General features: G+C 35.6%; 1 protein-coding gene across 1 annotated transcript in view; it reads left to right on the top strand.

Annotated features, from left to right (window-relative positions):
* LOC134751241 (homeotic protein ultrabithorax) overlaps positions 1-16481 on the top strand; it is a 166287-nt gene extending 149806 nt beyond the window's left edge. Inside the window, exon 3 of the mRNA XM_063686629.1 lies at positions 13889-16481. The gene's annotated coding sequence lies outside the window, so the exon portion shown is untranslated. The remainder of the gene's footprint in view (positions 1-13888) is intronic.
* Positions 16482-17210: the final 729 nt, after the last annotated feature.

Here is a 17210-nt window from a genome sequence, read left to right as displayed (position 1 = left end):
TTGTGACTTTTTAGAGGGGGCGTAAAGCTAGGAAATTATACCTAACCAAAATTAAGGTCTAATTCTCTGACCGAATCCTTTTTCGCATAAAGGGATAAGTACTTGCTATTCTATTAACGTGTGTGATAAAAGCTTGACAATAGGAATGACAACGTTATGTTTTAAAATCTGAGTATAACCCGGCCATTTTCAGCATTACGGCTGATTAGCCGGAGGAGATAGGTAAGTATTTGTGTCTGAGAGGTTAAAAAGAAAAATTTGGTCAGAATTTTTTAAACGAATAGTTTAATTCCATTATCCGAAACTCTGATCTAAGTTACTATCGGAAAAGTGACATTTATTATTTGTATATCATAAATTCTTTTTATTATTAAACTATTTCTAATCCTCGAGAAAAAACTTCGGAAAAGTATCCGACCTAATACCTACTTCAAAAATAATGCATTACGATTGCATTGTACCTTATCTAATAAGTACTTAACAATCTTTGTCATCTGACTCTAACTCACTTGCGACTAAAAATCGCACAAAATTTTGATTAAATCGCCAATCGTCGCCAAGCCTAACCAGGGCCGCTGAAGTTACGCGGGTAAGAGCGCAACAAGAATAATACAAAATGTTTTTCATTTTCTTTATGTCACCCCCGGCAGTCGTAAAGGCATTAAGCGTGACCAAACTTTTGTTTGATACGACCGATGTAAGTGCGCTGTGCTGGTCTTTTAGTATTTTGGAAATGTATCGCGAGTTTTTTAGTTAGACTGGCTGGATTTATTAGCATTATTTTAGAAGCGTGCAGTGAAAACTACTAATTCATTACAATGTTTACCTAGACGAAATATGCTATACAAACAAAGATGCTAAAGAATCAAGGATATTCTAGGAATCCACAAAGCAACTTATATTTTAGATAATTATGTACTTGATTTCTTAAATATGTAATAATTTATTTAGTTATTACAAATAGTCGTTGGTTAGTTTATATATAATATACTAATACTAAATCTCGCAATCACTTGATTACTGCCTAGTAAAACATGTGCTGGAAGGTACCTTGCATTAATTCGTTAGTTTAGCATGACTTACATAGCAAATCCTTATCGACCTTACCGTAATCTTATTCTGACAGAGTGTATAAAAGAGAGATCCTTGACTATAGGTGTTAATGTCAGCAACAGAACAGCGTTTATTCAGCCATATGGCGCCGCTTATAGCGTATAACCAGCAAATTTACAGCCTTAGGCTGAGTAATTTTGAAACGTTTTGGAGGTATAATGTTGCTGCGGAAAATATACAGAAATTGGGGACATTTTGAAGAATTCAAGACTTCTGCTATACTGACCTTAGTCAGCTGACTTGTGCCAATCTATCTATAATCTCTAGCCAAGTGTCAATCGTTAATAGAAAACGCCAATAGAAAGTTTAATCGTCAGGTGACAACCAAAACTCACTGCCGTGACTTTTCGCCGCTTCTCTCATCCTGATATATTTTTAATTTTTGATTGAGGGCCCGCATTTTCTCTACCAAGTATGTACTATAGAATTATTTCAGTAAACACAAGTTTTAAAACTTCGCTTTTGTATCGCGTACATTTCGCTTGTTTTAAATAAAAGTAGCAATTCGTTTAGTTGCGGAGCTTCGCCATAAACTTGTCAACCGAACTATTTCTGTGCTGTTTGTACGCTTTTGACAAATTGCGTCTCCTTGGGCGCCATCTTATGTGAATATTCCTAGATAGTAGTTACTTTATATGGTAAATTTTAATTTGTTTGAAATTTTATATTAATATTCTGTTAGCAACTGCTATAATAAATCTCCAACCTTTCTAATCTTGGTTCATTCTTACTTATTGCAAAATATTATTTACCTAAGATCTATTTAGTTATATATTAATGGAGCTAAAATTATATTCTTGCGTAGTGCTCGAAATATTTTATGGAAAAAATATATATGGCGGTCACATAACAACCCGCGTCCCGGCCTCGCTCGTAATTCGTCGTGTGTGGCTCGCGACTCTTCTCTATACCACCTTCCTTATAATTTCGCTTTAATACTTCCCCGCCGTTACTCAAATACCTACCCTCATCATTAAAAGAAAAGGGTTGCAATTCCATCGATCTGAACACGGAAGTTACACCGTTCTTTACCCGAGTGATACCTAAAGCCTTGGACAAATGTGATCTATGATGAACGTGATTTCGGTAACGAGGCCCGCTGACGTTGATCAATGGTCATGATTGTTATTTTTCTTAGGAACGAGGAAAAAAAGGAAAAGTGTGAACTCGGGTCCTCCATAAATAATTCCGATGAAAAATGGTTTATTGTAAGATCACGTGATTTGATGTAATAAACAGCCATCTCGAGATTAGGAAGCTTTCCGGGAAATAGTTTTGGATGGTCACCCTAGCGTGCTTCGGAATGAAGGATTGTAAATTACTCCGAGATGTTTGGGAAATTGTAAATGCCTGAAGTTAGTCTCAGCTGCACCTCGAAATAAGTGGTAACCCTACTCGAGAAAATATTGTCTCCCCTTTTGAGCAATTATTTCTGCAGTTTCGTGAGACAACCTTTCTCCCCTTCTTAAACCATATTTTTCTCTTACTTTTGAAAGAGATAGATCGCATTCGAGAGCCGCGAGTGTTTTATGAGCGAACAGTTATTATTTTCTTCGAATTGCTTTACCGAAATCTTGTTACTGCTAGAATTTTCTTCAAATAAATAATTTTATTGTTTGCGTTAGTCGAGCGACATTTTATTGCAAGTCGTACTTTATGTAGTGCCGTACGCAGAGAAAACTTGTATCTTGTTACCTAAAAGTTTTGCTCGCTCTAAGTAGTCGTTCTTCATAGTTAGGGACTTGCATTTTAACCATATTTCATGTGCCATGTCAGTTTTTGTTTGTGCTTAACTAGATCAGATTCATCCGTCGTCATAAAATGTGAGAGTAGTAATTGATCACTGGAAGAGCGTCATAATTTCTTAGTAGCTGTTATCACAGTCTATTGTTCAATCAAATCTGATAATTAAACGTATAATCATGTTAACTGTTAACTGCACAAAAAGTTGTTAATCGCAGCCGAGATCTTCTTGCGTTTTAGCGTTTACTTATAGGACTACTTAGCACTATAGGTACATTGTTGACGCTGGGAGCTGGGAGCAGCTTGTACACGCAACTGGAAAAATCGTTCACAATAGCGTCATAATTTTGTAAACTTTTTACATGATTTATATGGAAGTCTTCTTCATTGGAAACCCTATTACCCAAAAAATAGGTGAGTATTAGTAGTGAAAGTTATGTAGGTAATATTGTTATCCAAAATTAAGAAGATTCAAGTTACAGATGGTATAAGTAACATGTATATACCTACCTATTTTCTAGGCGTGAAGTTCCAAATCAAATTATAATAGGTATTACACTTTTTTCCAATTATGAACTGCCAATGTAGCCTAAATAACTGCCTTAGGGTACACTTTGTTGTCACACAAAGTGCTAATAGTATATGACTGTTATGTTTGTACGTTTGTCCAAAGTGCCTATTGGAAGTCGTCAACTCGCATTGTGGCATTAATGTAAATTTTCCAAAACATATTTTCATTACAATAACTACTTTAAATCTCCTGTTCGATTACCTGCCATGTGTGCCTCTAAGGTGCATAAAATAATACGTTATAGTGCCATACACTTCCGGTCGCTCTGTGTAAAAATTTCCAAGTAAAGGTACATACAATGATCTTGAGTGTAGAATACCTATATCTACTTACAGAAGTAACACACTCAGTCTGGAAGCAGCACAGATAATAAACAGTGACAGATTATGCATCCGCAGCCACGTCTGTGCCGTGGTTGCCAAGTCGATCTTATTTCCTTGGCATCGGGGCATGCGAGTTCCTGATTTATCGTACTCTGTACCAAACTACTGAACTTTTCGGATTAAATAGTTTTTCTCATTCCAATATTTGGCAACAATTTTTTCGGGGTCGTTTATTTTGTGTGTTGTGCAACTTAATTATTCACTCGAAGTTATCGTATGCTTAAGATTATTCAGGGTTCTTCGGTTTCCCTGTTCAAAATGTAGCTTTTGTACCTTACGGAATATGAACACAGTTTTATTGATATCAAACAACAATTATTGAAGTCGCCACACTAACTAATTTCGCTGAATTAGTTAGCTTCCCTATCCCCTATTATCTCATTGTAAAAGATGAAGCATTTTTTTTTATTCTCTCCATAGTCTTAACACAGTTTTACATTAGCAAAAACTCTTAAAAGTAATAAATTCTTAAAAGTTTTGAAAATCTTCATTAACTGTTCTTACATACTCGTGGTTACATCATGCCTGCGTCACGACCTAAGTTATGTAAACCTAACTCCGTTTTAGAAGGACTAAGATCTTATCCAAGTCTCCCAGTAGGGATTTAGGATTTATTGCCTAGTTCACTTGCTTTAGTTAATTAAATTTTCTTAATAAGCTGCCTCTTGAAATTGTAATTTGTAATAATTATGAGCACCTTTTGTTTATAGTTTGTTTGACTTAATAATTAACTTAATAAACCTACTAGGTTTTGCTCTTGACTTCGTCCGAGTACATTTCGGTAATCAACTCTTGGGATACAAACTTCCACCATCAAACATATTTCTTTACGGAATGATTTTTGGGAAAAAGATGTACTTAGTTCAAGCAATTTAGACAGCGACCACGCATATAACAATAATATATGTATTGCATGGATACTATAGCTACATGAGTCATGACATTGTAAGTGTCATTTCAAATTTAGAAAACCCCATCTCCAAACCAGACTAAGTAGATAGACAGACAGGTATTTAGGTAAGCTGGGGCCGATTGCATAATAACTTGTAACAAATAATATTAGCGGAAGTCTATTTCTAATCAAAGGAATTGGAAAGAGACTTCCGCTAATATTAGTAGTTACAAGTCATTATGCAATTGGCCCCTGTTTGTGTAATTCCGCAGCCGTTGTATTCAATCTAACTTAAAGCGTACCAGATTTTGTTTTATACATATTGGCCGTTTAAGTGTTATCAATATGAAATATCAAAAATACTAAAGGTAACGTAGAATGCATATACTTAGATCTAATCAATGTTAGTTACAAGTTACATTTAATCAATAGCCAGAAGTCTAGTACCTAGTAGATATGATGCAAAACCACATAAACTGTGTTCAATCCCATCCAATTTTCAATCAATTTCAACCGATACATCACTCTTCACAAAGAACGCAATAACGCAATAGTGCGCACGTAAATAAAACTCCCATATAGGTGACTCCCGAAAACCGATGTTACCAATGAATATTTAAATCAACGGCCCAATTATCCGAACTATAACTCGCCACATAACTGTCGACGGACGCGGAACTTTTTAAACCATTCGCTGAACTCTCACTTCGAATAGATTAATTTTATTTTCGGCCTTAATGATAGCGACGTGCGACCATGCTTTCTTTTTTGCGCTATTTTTACCTTTGCTAGTATGGTTACACAGCGTACGATCCCTCACTAAGTAGGATTTATTGTTAACAAACTTTTTACTACTTAACTGCGAGCTAGAGAACAGTTAAGCGAGTCTGTCTGTGGCATCGTAGTTCTCAAATGGATAGACCGATTTCGTTGCGGTTTTGTTTACATGAAAGCGAGTTTCCTTGCGGTAGTTTTAGCTATGTTTGATAAAAATCGCTCCAGCGGTTTGGAGAGTATCAGCTCTTCTAAAATGATGTAAGGCATTTTTGGCATAAAATGATTTAAAAAAAATAATTTAATAGTTATTGATGGATTGCTTTGCAGCGGCGATGCCGTTATTCTTGTGTTGTAATTTGTAATAATATAACTTACCTAACCTAACTCACCACAGTCCAAGTGATCTGTAAAACTTATGTTCAAAGTAATCACATTTTTGGGAAACATATAGTAAACAGACCAGCCTAAGGTTAAGAAATCAAGAAGTACCACATATACTCAACCACAATTCTGGTAAACATTTACAGTTCTATTCTGGAATTCTCATGAGATTCTCGCACGAAGCGGGGTGCATTGTCAACGCACCTAGCTATGCACAACCATTAGGCAGGCTATTTCGGGTGCACTTAACGCCCTAACAAGACTTACAAGAAGTGTATTCGCATTTACTCACTATCCTGGCGAAACAATGCGGAGTCAAGTGTTAGGTCAATACAATTTGGGCGGAGTTGATGTATGTTAACTTAAAACAAGTAAGGGATACCTAAGAAATGATAGGAATTTCGATTAAACTTCATATGGCAAAGTCGTCTCTAAAATATTTTTTGTTTATTGCCCGTTAATGTTAAGAGTAATATTGATATCTTAGAACTTAGAAGAATTTATCTTGAAACGCGTTTAACCATTTAATACTTTTGTCAACACCCGGCAATCCATGGTGGCTATTTGTAAAATTCAGATATCAGTACTAAAAAAACTACCGAATAAAGTCATGCTCTACGAGAACACTTTTGACATTGGTGGAATCATCATATATTTTAAGGAACCCATATTTTAATAGAAGAAGAACCAATGGGTATAGGCATACGAGCTATTCTTGCAATCTAGCTGTTAGAAACTTTTTTTAAACGGCTAACGGTACTCACTATCAAACGATATTTTGCACGTAATAAAAACCTAGGTACAGGCAAAACGTGCACAGCAAAAACAACAACGGCAAAATAACATCAGAATTAAATTTTCACACATTTCCATTTATTTGAATACCGAATCCGTTTGTTCCATTCGTTTATTCGTCCTACTTAGGTTACACAAGCAAATGTTTGAAGTAACTTTTTGGTACGATTTTTTTCGGCCGTGTCATGTTTTGCGAAATTTACGTCCAGCTTAAAGCGTCCAAAATTTTAGCTTCGCCCGTCGCAAAATCCTGATATATTACCCGGCCGGGGGGCGGATTGGGTCGGAAAAAACCTCCTTTATACCCTTTATTATACTTACACATCTACTAAGCAAACTGTATTAGAATGCAAAATCAGTTTTTCGAATTTTCTTAGTGTTTTCCATACTTATCCTTCATCTGTTTGTTACGAGGCCAAGTTAGTTATTGTTTGCAAGCGAATATTTTTATATAAATTCGACCTAGGTACTAGTTTTCGATTCAAGACAGAGAAAAAGATATTCTAAATACGAGTAAGTGTGTTGGTATTAAGTTCCGAATAAACATAATTTAAAAATGAAAAAGTGATCGATATATATTATAGTACGTTAATTCTAATAAAAAGCTGTCAGTGTCCATTGTAGTGTTGGTATGTGCGTCGCGAAGGGGATGTGGACGGCTGGGCGCGCGCAGGTAGCGTAGCGGGGTGTAACCATCCCCACACGGTTCAAAGATGGAATCCCGTGTCGGAATATTTTCTTTCGATTCAACTTCCCCACAAAGCGGCCATCCCATGATGCAGATGCATAGATGGCAATATAATAATTATTATCAAAGGAAGGGTGGGTACAAGGCTAATTTTAAAATGTTCAATTTATCAAAAACTTTCCGATTGAAAATATTGTTATCTACATGTGCGTCTAAACTTATAGTATGTTTAATGATGACATTGTTTTAATGACTGACAACACCTATGACATTTAGTGCGCATTTTATGTCATTCATTAATGGTTTAACGATGTGATAATCATGCTTTTTGTTTATGTACATATTCATCTTAAAGCAATAAAATTTCATTTCGTACCATAAACGTCCAAATATTATGTGTCAATTAACATCTTATGTGGTCTTCATAGTGTTCATTAGCATAGACAAATAAAATATTAACGCATTAATCTAATATGCGTTAACGAATGTAATAAAATCTTGCTTGTAGGGGAGGCTGAGACAGTCCGGACCCCTCGTGCAAACAATTGAAAAAGATCGTATGGAGTTGAGCTCTCACCGTAACTTAGGCCTTTTTACGCTGACGGAGTCACAATGTATCCCTGTAAGCCCACCTATGCGTCTTTCTTATTGCCGACTAAATCTCGAATATACATACAAATAAGATTAATCCTGCTGAAAGAAAAGGGTGTTACAACCCTTTTGAGTTGAGATCGGGAAGAAAATGTCCTGTGGAAATGTTGGTTTATTTTTAGGAAATTAAAATCCGCTGAGCGCTATATTTTCCATGTGCTGTTCTTAGATGTATTTCTATTGTAAAGTCACAAAATTATAACATTTATTTGTCTGACTACATAATCGTATTTTAAACTTTTATGCTTTTAGTTGTTAGATATCTCTGTTTGACCAAATTATTTATTATAAGCTCAGTGTTTGTATTAAACCCCTGTGAAATCTGGATAGGTAAGTAATCACTCTCTGTAATTAATTATCATTTCAGCTTAAACACTTTTCTTTATATTTTTATTTAGTCGTAATCAATATGTGCAAATATTCTTACTAATCCTTCATTTTATTCATAAAAATTCATTCTAAGTAGGTATTTATGTTAGCAGTTAGGTTCATTAAAAGGTTAAGAAGGTGGCCGAACATTCGTGTTAATGCTCCACGTGTTGCCGAATATACTAATTACTTACTGTCATAACCGTGAGAAAATAGCGTGAAAATGTGAAAAGGTGATAATCGTACGGTTAATTACGGAATTCGTCGACTAGGTCAGCGCCGAAACGCTAATCTGTGATCTAAGTGGCAATAAAAACGGTAGCTTTTGAAGTAAGTACCGCTTGGTTTAAGTGCAGTAAAGCTGAGGTTAGTGGTATACCTACTCGTAAATCATGTTAGGTTAGTTTACAAGTGTTTAGTTCTAAGAAAAGTTTATGCGTGTGTATAAAAAAAATTCGTATAAAATTTAATAATATTTGAGATTCTGCGCTTGACAAGGTACTTGTGCTTAAAACTAGCTTACGAGCGGGAATTGCTTATTTATAGTGAATTTTTTACTTGCGACCTTAAGGAAAGTGTGTTTTAAACAAGCCACTACGTTTTAACATTATTTTTCATTTTCATTTATTTATTTCAATATATACTTACAGTGTGACACCAAAACGTTTAAATGAGACTATCTACATGTTACCTATATCTAAGAAATTAATATTTTTTTTTATATAGAAAATGAAAAGAAATAAACAATGTCAGCAAAAGACAAACAAATTATGTTATAACCACTCATTTATAGGTACCTACGCCATTAATGTTATGAGTCTTCCTCTTTTTCTCATTCCAGGTTTATTTGCCGACCAATAAAGCCCAAAACATTAAAGTTTTCCTAGTTATTCACTATATCTATAATAATGAAAATGTCCATTTCATTTTGAACCCTAATATAGTAACCTCGATACCACATCCTCTTCACTTGTGAGACTCAACCTAGAACACTCAGAAGTTAAGTTACATAAGTACTTGAACTATGCGAGCAGCAAACAAAGGTCGATTTTCTGACAAAATAAGCCCAAAAACTAAAATTATCCTAGTAATTCACAAAAATAGGTTCTACAGCAATGAAAATAGCTAGCAAACACGCTTTTTGATGCCCGCTAACAATGTCCAACACTACATTATGTGACTCAACCTGAGTTAAGTCACATAATTAAGTACCTACTTGAACAATGAGAGCAGCAAGCAAAGGTCGATATTCATTATTTCTCGCAACCCTTATCAAGGAAAGACGCCGTTTTTTCTCGGTTTTCCCAAATAATTTATTTAGCAGCCCGCCGTCAATTTATCTCGGTGGGGCTAATTTCGCGCCGGGCCGGTGGCTGGCGCATGCTGTAATTCAACAAATTGCGCGTCCTGCGCGATTTATGGCCGCTCGCACTTGACGGAGCGCTGCGAAGGGAGGAGCATTGTTCTTGATACCACGTCTTACATTTCTTTTTCACTCATATTTGATAAACTACTGCAGAATAGAAATATTCCCGACCTTGTACCTGTTATGCTTTAACATATGAAAAAAAAATTCTTAAAAAATAATAACATACGGAAAGAGCAGAACAATAACAACTTTTTCATCTCTCATGCTCTGAAAGTGGGTCGTTGATATTCTAAAAAGTATGCAGAAAATGATACATTTCTGCTCTAGATCACTGCTTTCTTAGTAAGTTTTTTTACGATAGGCAAATAAAATTTTGGTTTTAAATGGATTTGTTGTACAATTTCCATTCTGATAACTAACTCCCCAGTCCATAAATAACGATAATTTTATCTAATTTGTTACTTGAAAGCATCCTCAAGAAATACTACTGAAGTGGTGTCGTGTTTTTTTAATGCACATGTATTTTACTTTGCTCGTATTCGAAATTAAAAGTAGAGTGTTTAACTCGGGTGAACGGCACCATTTCATCCCTTCTTTAACAATCTACTATTGTATATTTTACACACTCACCATTGGTATTGACACAACTTTGTAATCGACCCTAAGTTTTAGTGACAAAAGAACGTCAACAATTGTGATGTTACGTTTTTTTACAAATAAGTCATAGTGACTAGCGAGCGACTAAAACAAGTGAGTCTAAACCGTAAAATTATTTAATGCAAATACGTCCCGTTTTGTTTTGACTATACACAGTTTCGCAGTTACGCAAGATCATGGGGTAATTGATCGCACATCTGGCACTTGAAAATGTAGTCTGTACAGAACCAGGCCTGTACAATTTTACAAAGACGATAGTACACTTTTGTTCACAATAAGTGCTTGTTAACTATTACCAGTAGTAGTCACACAAATAATTTAACAACCTACAAGTTCTTATTTATTTATTTCAAATTTATTCCACAAAATTATAAGTACAAATGGCGGACTTACTGCCTTAAAAAGAGAATATCCATTTTAGGGAAATATCAACTAATAGTCAAACAGTTTTATTTTATATAAAAAGTTAAGTAGTTTTATAGTTGCAATGGATAGCTTATGTTGCCAGTCAGTGCTAACAATTGTCTCATTTATCGATAATAACAAATGAGGAAAATCTGGTTTGACGTAAACAATCCTTTAGTATATCAATACGGAATATTTTTCAAGCCCATATATTTATTATGAGATAGTGATATTATGTGATATTTTTATTAGGTACGCAAAGACAGCTTACATTACGGTTTTCAAAAGATTATAATTCATTTCGCTTTCGGAGCCACATCTAACTAGTTTGCCAGATGAACGCCATCATGCCACGATAACTTAATTCCGTTTTCAAACTTTAAAGTTCCAACTTCAATATTTGAGAAAAATCGAACACTCCTACCGCGACACGTGCTACACCTAGTACACCTCCTATGCGCACCTCCCCACTACGTGCTCGGTCTGTTCTGTAGTGGTAACACATAATCGTATCAATTATTCGGTCGGCGTCTCTCTTCTTTATTACTTTCCTTGCGAAAGCTCTTTGTACCGCTTTGACTTTTTCTAAAAGCCTTAGATCTTCCTTTGTCTAGCTGAGACAGATGGATGGGGAACTAAGGGAGGGTCTACGACTCTTTTGACCGCTGGTCGTTCCTATAAATGAAGTTACGTAGTGTTGATTCCATGCTGAGATAAATGAGGAATATATTCGCATACTTATTGTATTGAAGTTATGATCACAGTTGTAGGTATAAGACAAGTATTAGGTACCCATAAGTGTTCGGCTACTGCCTTTTAAACATCCAAAATTATTGGTTGAGGTATTCAATAATCTCCATCATCGTATAAGACCTATACACAGTGGCAAAAAATAAGTGTATTCCCGTTGCCAGGGAGGTCTTGGGATTATACTGAGCAACTTTTACTGTGGGACCAACCCCGAAATCGCGAAAAAAAATTTGACTGTTTAATACATATTGGCTGGTCCATTTTCTATGGGAGGGAAAATTTTTTTTCGGGATTTCGTGGTTGGTCCCATAGTAAAAGTTGCACAGTATAATGCCAAAACCTCCCTGGCAACGGTAATGCACTTCTTTTTTAGCCACCCTGTATATCCCAATGCTGGATACAGGCTCGCTCTTAGAAAGGTTTAAGCTATATTCCCCACGTCAGCTATAGTCGAAGTGCGGTTTGGAGACTTCACACCATTACTGAATAAAGGTGTTTAAGTATAAAATAGGTACCAAAAATTAAGTCTTTTAAAAACACTGTTCTAACTAAGTAAATAAATGTTTTGGCATACCTACCAATTTAACTGAATGTTGGAAACAGGAAACTTTCCTATTAACTTCTATACATCTGACTATGGCAAACAATTTCTGTATGAAAACAGCTTAGGTAGGTTGGCTGGTATATATGTTTCTTTCTGCTGACTTCGTATCGCCAGACAGTCGCAGAGAACGGACCGCATCAGCAAATGCGGATCTTTATAGAGCTGTTGGTGCGATTTCATTTAATACAACGTCGATTTAAGGATTATTTGATTGCTCGGTAAAATAAATATTGACTGATTTCTATGTAGGTAAATAATGGAAAATTATAGGTATATAAGTATTAGGTATTTTACCTGTCTTTACTTTAGTGACATGAAATAAGGTAGTCTGTGCGGAAAGAGAAGTCGTGGAATGTATGGGGCTGGGGCCCAATATGTTCCACGAGTCTTCTCTTTCCGAACAGAGTACCTGTTTTTATATATCAGTGAAGGATGTGGGTTTTTTTAGTATATGTTAGCCAACGACAAGTAAAACAATAAATAGGTAATGAATAAAACAGTTTTGTTGGTTTATAAACTTTAATAATAATAGGTATCTTTACATTCAATCATCTGAATGACTAATGACTAGCGTTGTCTAATCATAGTTATGCTTCGTTTGCATTTTTATTTGAAAACTAGTGAGGCACTTGCAGTTACTAGTTTTTAATTCCTTTTTTTCTGTACATGTCTATATTTCGGAATAAAACATTTAAAATTATTTTAATATTATTTCAATAACTTCTGTATAAATAACTTTTTGTGCGCGCCAAAAACTGCTTCAAATCTGAAACAAAGAAAAAAAACTAATTTAATAACATTTATTATCAGACTATACACGACCCGATCACACCCGCGACCTCTCTATACAGAATGCCCCGTCTTTGTAAATCAGCATATGCAAAGTGGTATAGCAATAAATCTCTTGCTCTTGCTCGTTCTCGCATCATGTTACATCTTAATTTCAGCGCCGGCGCGGAGCCTGCCTGCCAGAGATACGTTTTATCAAATACGCATTACGCTAGGAATTAACTTTAACTAAAAAAAGCCTCCGTGAGCTGAAGTGATAAATAATGAAAAGCTGTTAGAACCGGGGTCTGTTTTAACATGCCCATGGGGCTCGCGCGAAATTATTTGCATTTTAAGTTTGCCCTTTCTTTATGGAGGTTTATTGCGTTTATTGTGATTCGGTTATAAAGGTTTTGTCGATGCTATTTATTAAGTCGTGTAGCAGGCTAATGTAACTGGGACTGACATTCTGATTTAAAGGAACTACCTACTTGTAAAGTAATTTAATTTCTTTTGCACTTTGGCTCTTAAGTAAGGTTACATTTCAAGGCGTAGAAATACAAAATAAAGCGATGTTCTTTTATATTTAAGAGCATTTTAATATGATTAAAACAAACTGAATTTGTCCCAAGCATGATGAAAGGGCGTGATTGCCGAGGTCCGCGATCTTACATCAACATCAATCCTTCAAACAATCTGCGAGCACGTTTTCGTGCCTTGTCGTTTTGCGTCGCCCACGAGATAAGCCGTACACTCTTATTGATAAACGACCTTTGCATTTACTTGCTTTATGCAATTTGTTATATGCATAATTGCGTGATAACTAAATGATGTATGCTAGGGACCAATTTTTATCTCAAACGCACGCCTGTCGCTTCGACGCCCGTATTATTTGCAGCGTGAACATTATTTATTGCACTTTAGTTTTGCATAATTGGCATTTTATTAATTTCGCTTTTCCTTTTGTTTCAGGTGGTCGTCGCGTAGAGCGTTTTCAGTGGCTTGGTAGGTGTTAGGATACCTAAGAGGTCTCGCTTACTTCAGTTTACTTGTAACAATACCAAAAGTAGATGCGTCTTACTCATGAGCTTCATTCACTCGGCGCTCCCAACACATTGACGTCGCGCTATCAAGATATCAAACTTGACTGTCGAATAAATTTTTGTGCCAACCCACACGAACGCTTAGGCAATCGACTACCGAAGATTTATAGTCAAAATTTCCCGTTAGTAACGCTTACCGAGCACACTCCGCGTATCACTATTTCACAAATAAAAGAACCAGTCGCGATATGATCGTCGACTATAAATTATATGAAGCTCGGATGAAAAATACGCGGTTTGGTGTCCGCTTATTTATCGCTTAGCTCGACTAATGTATGAATTTATGTTAATCCGGTGACTATTTAAATAGTGGCATCTATTAATATTTAATTAAGTTTTTACGTTGCGTCAACAGTCTGAAAGCTGTGTGTAAATCGGGCGGTCATCTGGGTTGGGAGTGCGGGGTGAAGACGTGAGAGCGGGCCGGTATCGGCCCGTGATCTGCTATCGCGTGGCATCGCTCGGTGGCTGTTCCATGCTAGGATTAGGTCGGTACCCGCGTGTTCCATTCCGTGATATATTGTTCCGCATCTCCGTATATAAATCTCGAACGCCTGCTGAGGTACACGGACGCGGCCGCCGCGCCGCACCTTCCAGCTTCAAATGGAATTGTGTTTTTATTTATCATGCGAATCGCCCCCCTATCACTCACCGGGATCGCACTTTATCTGCCAAAACTTCAAGTCGTATCGGCTCCAACTGCTCTTTATAGTAACTAAATATTATCATGTATGTTATAATAAGAACTCTCGTTGACAAATACCTATTTAGTAGACTTACTCATTTTTCGTGACTACATCCACAAACTTTGTACTTGCCATGATGTAAAATCTTAATTCTTCTTAGGTAAATCAATCTTTTGTCATTGAAACGAGGTGGGGGCAAAATACAAATTTTATATTCTAATGTATATATGCAAGTTGTTTGTAGGTATTCGTAAGGTAAATCTGATGTACAACGTCTGTATACGTTCATATTACACTTTAAGACATACAGTGATATGTTTCAGCTTGTAAACCGTGTAATATAATGAGTATTACATACTGGAGTGGCGAAGGAAGCAAAATTGTGTAGGATCGTCTTGATCCGTCGTAATTTAAATCAGATTTCTTAGCATTTAGATTTCTACTTTTGATGTCTTAAAACACCGAGTAGGATAGTGTAGTGACGATATCTCGTTTTGAATCTAGTGACAAAATATATGTTATTTCTTGTATTTAAACAGAAAACTAGTAGCGTTTTCTAAAGAATTTAATTTGAAATTTGATAGTATCGTTCCTGCTTATGCAGCTGTTACGGTAAATTTAATAAACATTGGAAATAAATCCCGGAGCAGTAACCGATAGCATCGATTTGTGTAAGCTGTAACGCCGTCACGCCAGACTCCTATATACGTAACTACAAAGGCTTTAGTATGAAAATTTATTCCATTTTATTAGTCGATAGCTTAATTTATTCTTAGAGAAATAGTTTACCTATATTAGTCAGAGAAATGACAACAATCAAGTCTAGTTGTGCCCAGTATACGAATAGCTGACTAACATAAGATAATATAATTTATTTTAAGATACATTAGCTGTAATATTTTTGGATTCCTATAAACATATACGTAAATCGTCTTTTTTAATCTAGTTATCAAGTTAAATTAGGTTGAGGTTCTTTCACTTATTTTACGTGTCTTCAAAGTGCCAAATTCATTTTATAGCTGTCATTGTTCATCTTTTTACCTCTAGAAGTTCCTTTACTATGTTAATTAATGAGTTTGAATGAGGCATTAGTAGCGTGACATGTGTAAATGTTTTTTTTATCGCCGAGCAATGAAAGAATCCTCTCCTAAGTTTTCTTGTATTGTTCATCTTGTAAATATTTCTATTTGTAAACTGATTATTTATAAAAGTATATTATTAACATCCCCTTTGGTTTAAACTCGAAATTTAAATATTTTAGCTTTGAGAGACATCGCTTTGTGTAATGCATACATTTATTATTCACAAATGTAATTTTATAGCATGAGTAGTTTATGATTTTATGATGTTTGTGACCTAAACATGCTGGAAGTGTTAATTGTTCGGAAACCCATTGTTCATCGCGTGTCGTATAAATTTCATTTGTCAACGATTTGTCTTTCATTTATTTCATTTGAAACGTGCTCACGAATGTTATACGTAAATTTGTCTTTAACAAAGCATTTGTCATACGTAACTAGGTAGGCCCATTATTGTAATGTAATATAATTAATTAATTATAAATTAGCTATAAACGAAGAGAAATACTTAAACCTTGAGGGGATAGTGTAGAAAATGATTTAAATGTTTGTGTTTCATGATTGTAATTGTGTGAAAAGTTGTGTAATATCATTATATTACCTATTTACGTACATAAACAAAAAGCGATATTATAATTTTTGTACAATATCGGCTATAGTGCGAGATTTATCTGCATTAAAATTCTGTTACTGTAAATACTTTCTTTCATTTATAAAACCGGCGACCCCTTTGTATTAATATACACTCGTGAAGGTGCGTAAAAAATACATAAGTAAGTTGTTCAATGACATACAACAAAAGACGTTATATAAAATTTGAGTTTTTGGGCATGTTAGTGAAAACCATGCATTCGCTTAGTTCATTTGAAAAATGTTACAAAAACAGGATGCCTTGCATCTGCCTCTCTTTGGTGAATCGTAAACAGAATTCCTTACGTCTGCCTCACTGTGGTGTTGTAAACACATTTTTAACCAATTATATTAGGTAAAGTGATATTTGGCAGTGGAATAGGACAATATTTGGATTTTCAGAACGTCTTCTTTTCTAACTCTTCACCCTCGCGTTATTGGCTCCCATGAGCCGTGGCAACATGCCACGGCTCATGGGAGCCTTGGGTCCGCTTGACAACTAATCCTAAGAATTGACGTAGGCAGTGCTAGTTTTTACGAAAGCGACCAACCCAGAGGAGAAGAAACTATGCCGGTCCGGTTCGGTCTTCTCACGATGTTTTCCTTCACCGAAAAGCAACTGGTAAATATCAAATGATATTTCGTACATAAGTTCCGAAAAACTCATTGGTACGAGCCGGGTTTTGAACCCGAGACCTCCGGATTGAAAGTCGCACGCTCTTACCGCTAGGCCAGCGCTTGTTTTTGCTTGGATTTTCAAAACGTGTACCTATTAAATATCTGTTATTGTTCCATT

Source organism: Cydia strobilella, chromosome 2 (assembly GCF_947568885.1).
Source record: "Cydia strobilella chromosome 2, ilCydStro3.1, whole genome shotgun sequence".
NCBI classification, from domain to species: domain Eukaryota; kingdom Metazoa; phylum Arthropoda; class Insecta; order Lepidoptera; family Tortricidae; genus Cydia; species Cydia strobilella.
This window is presented reverse-complemented; position numbering and strand designations above follow the sequence as displayed.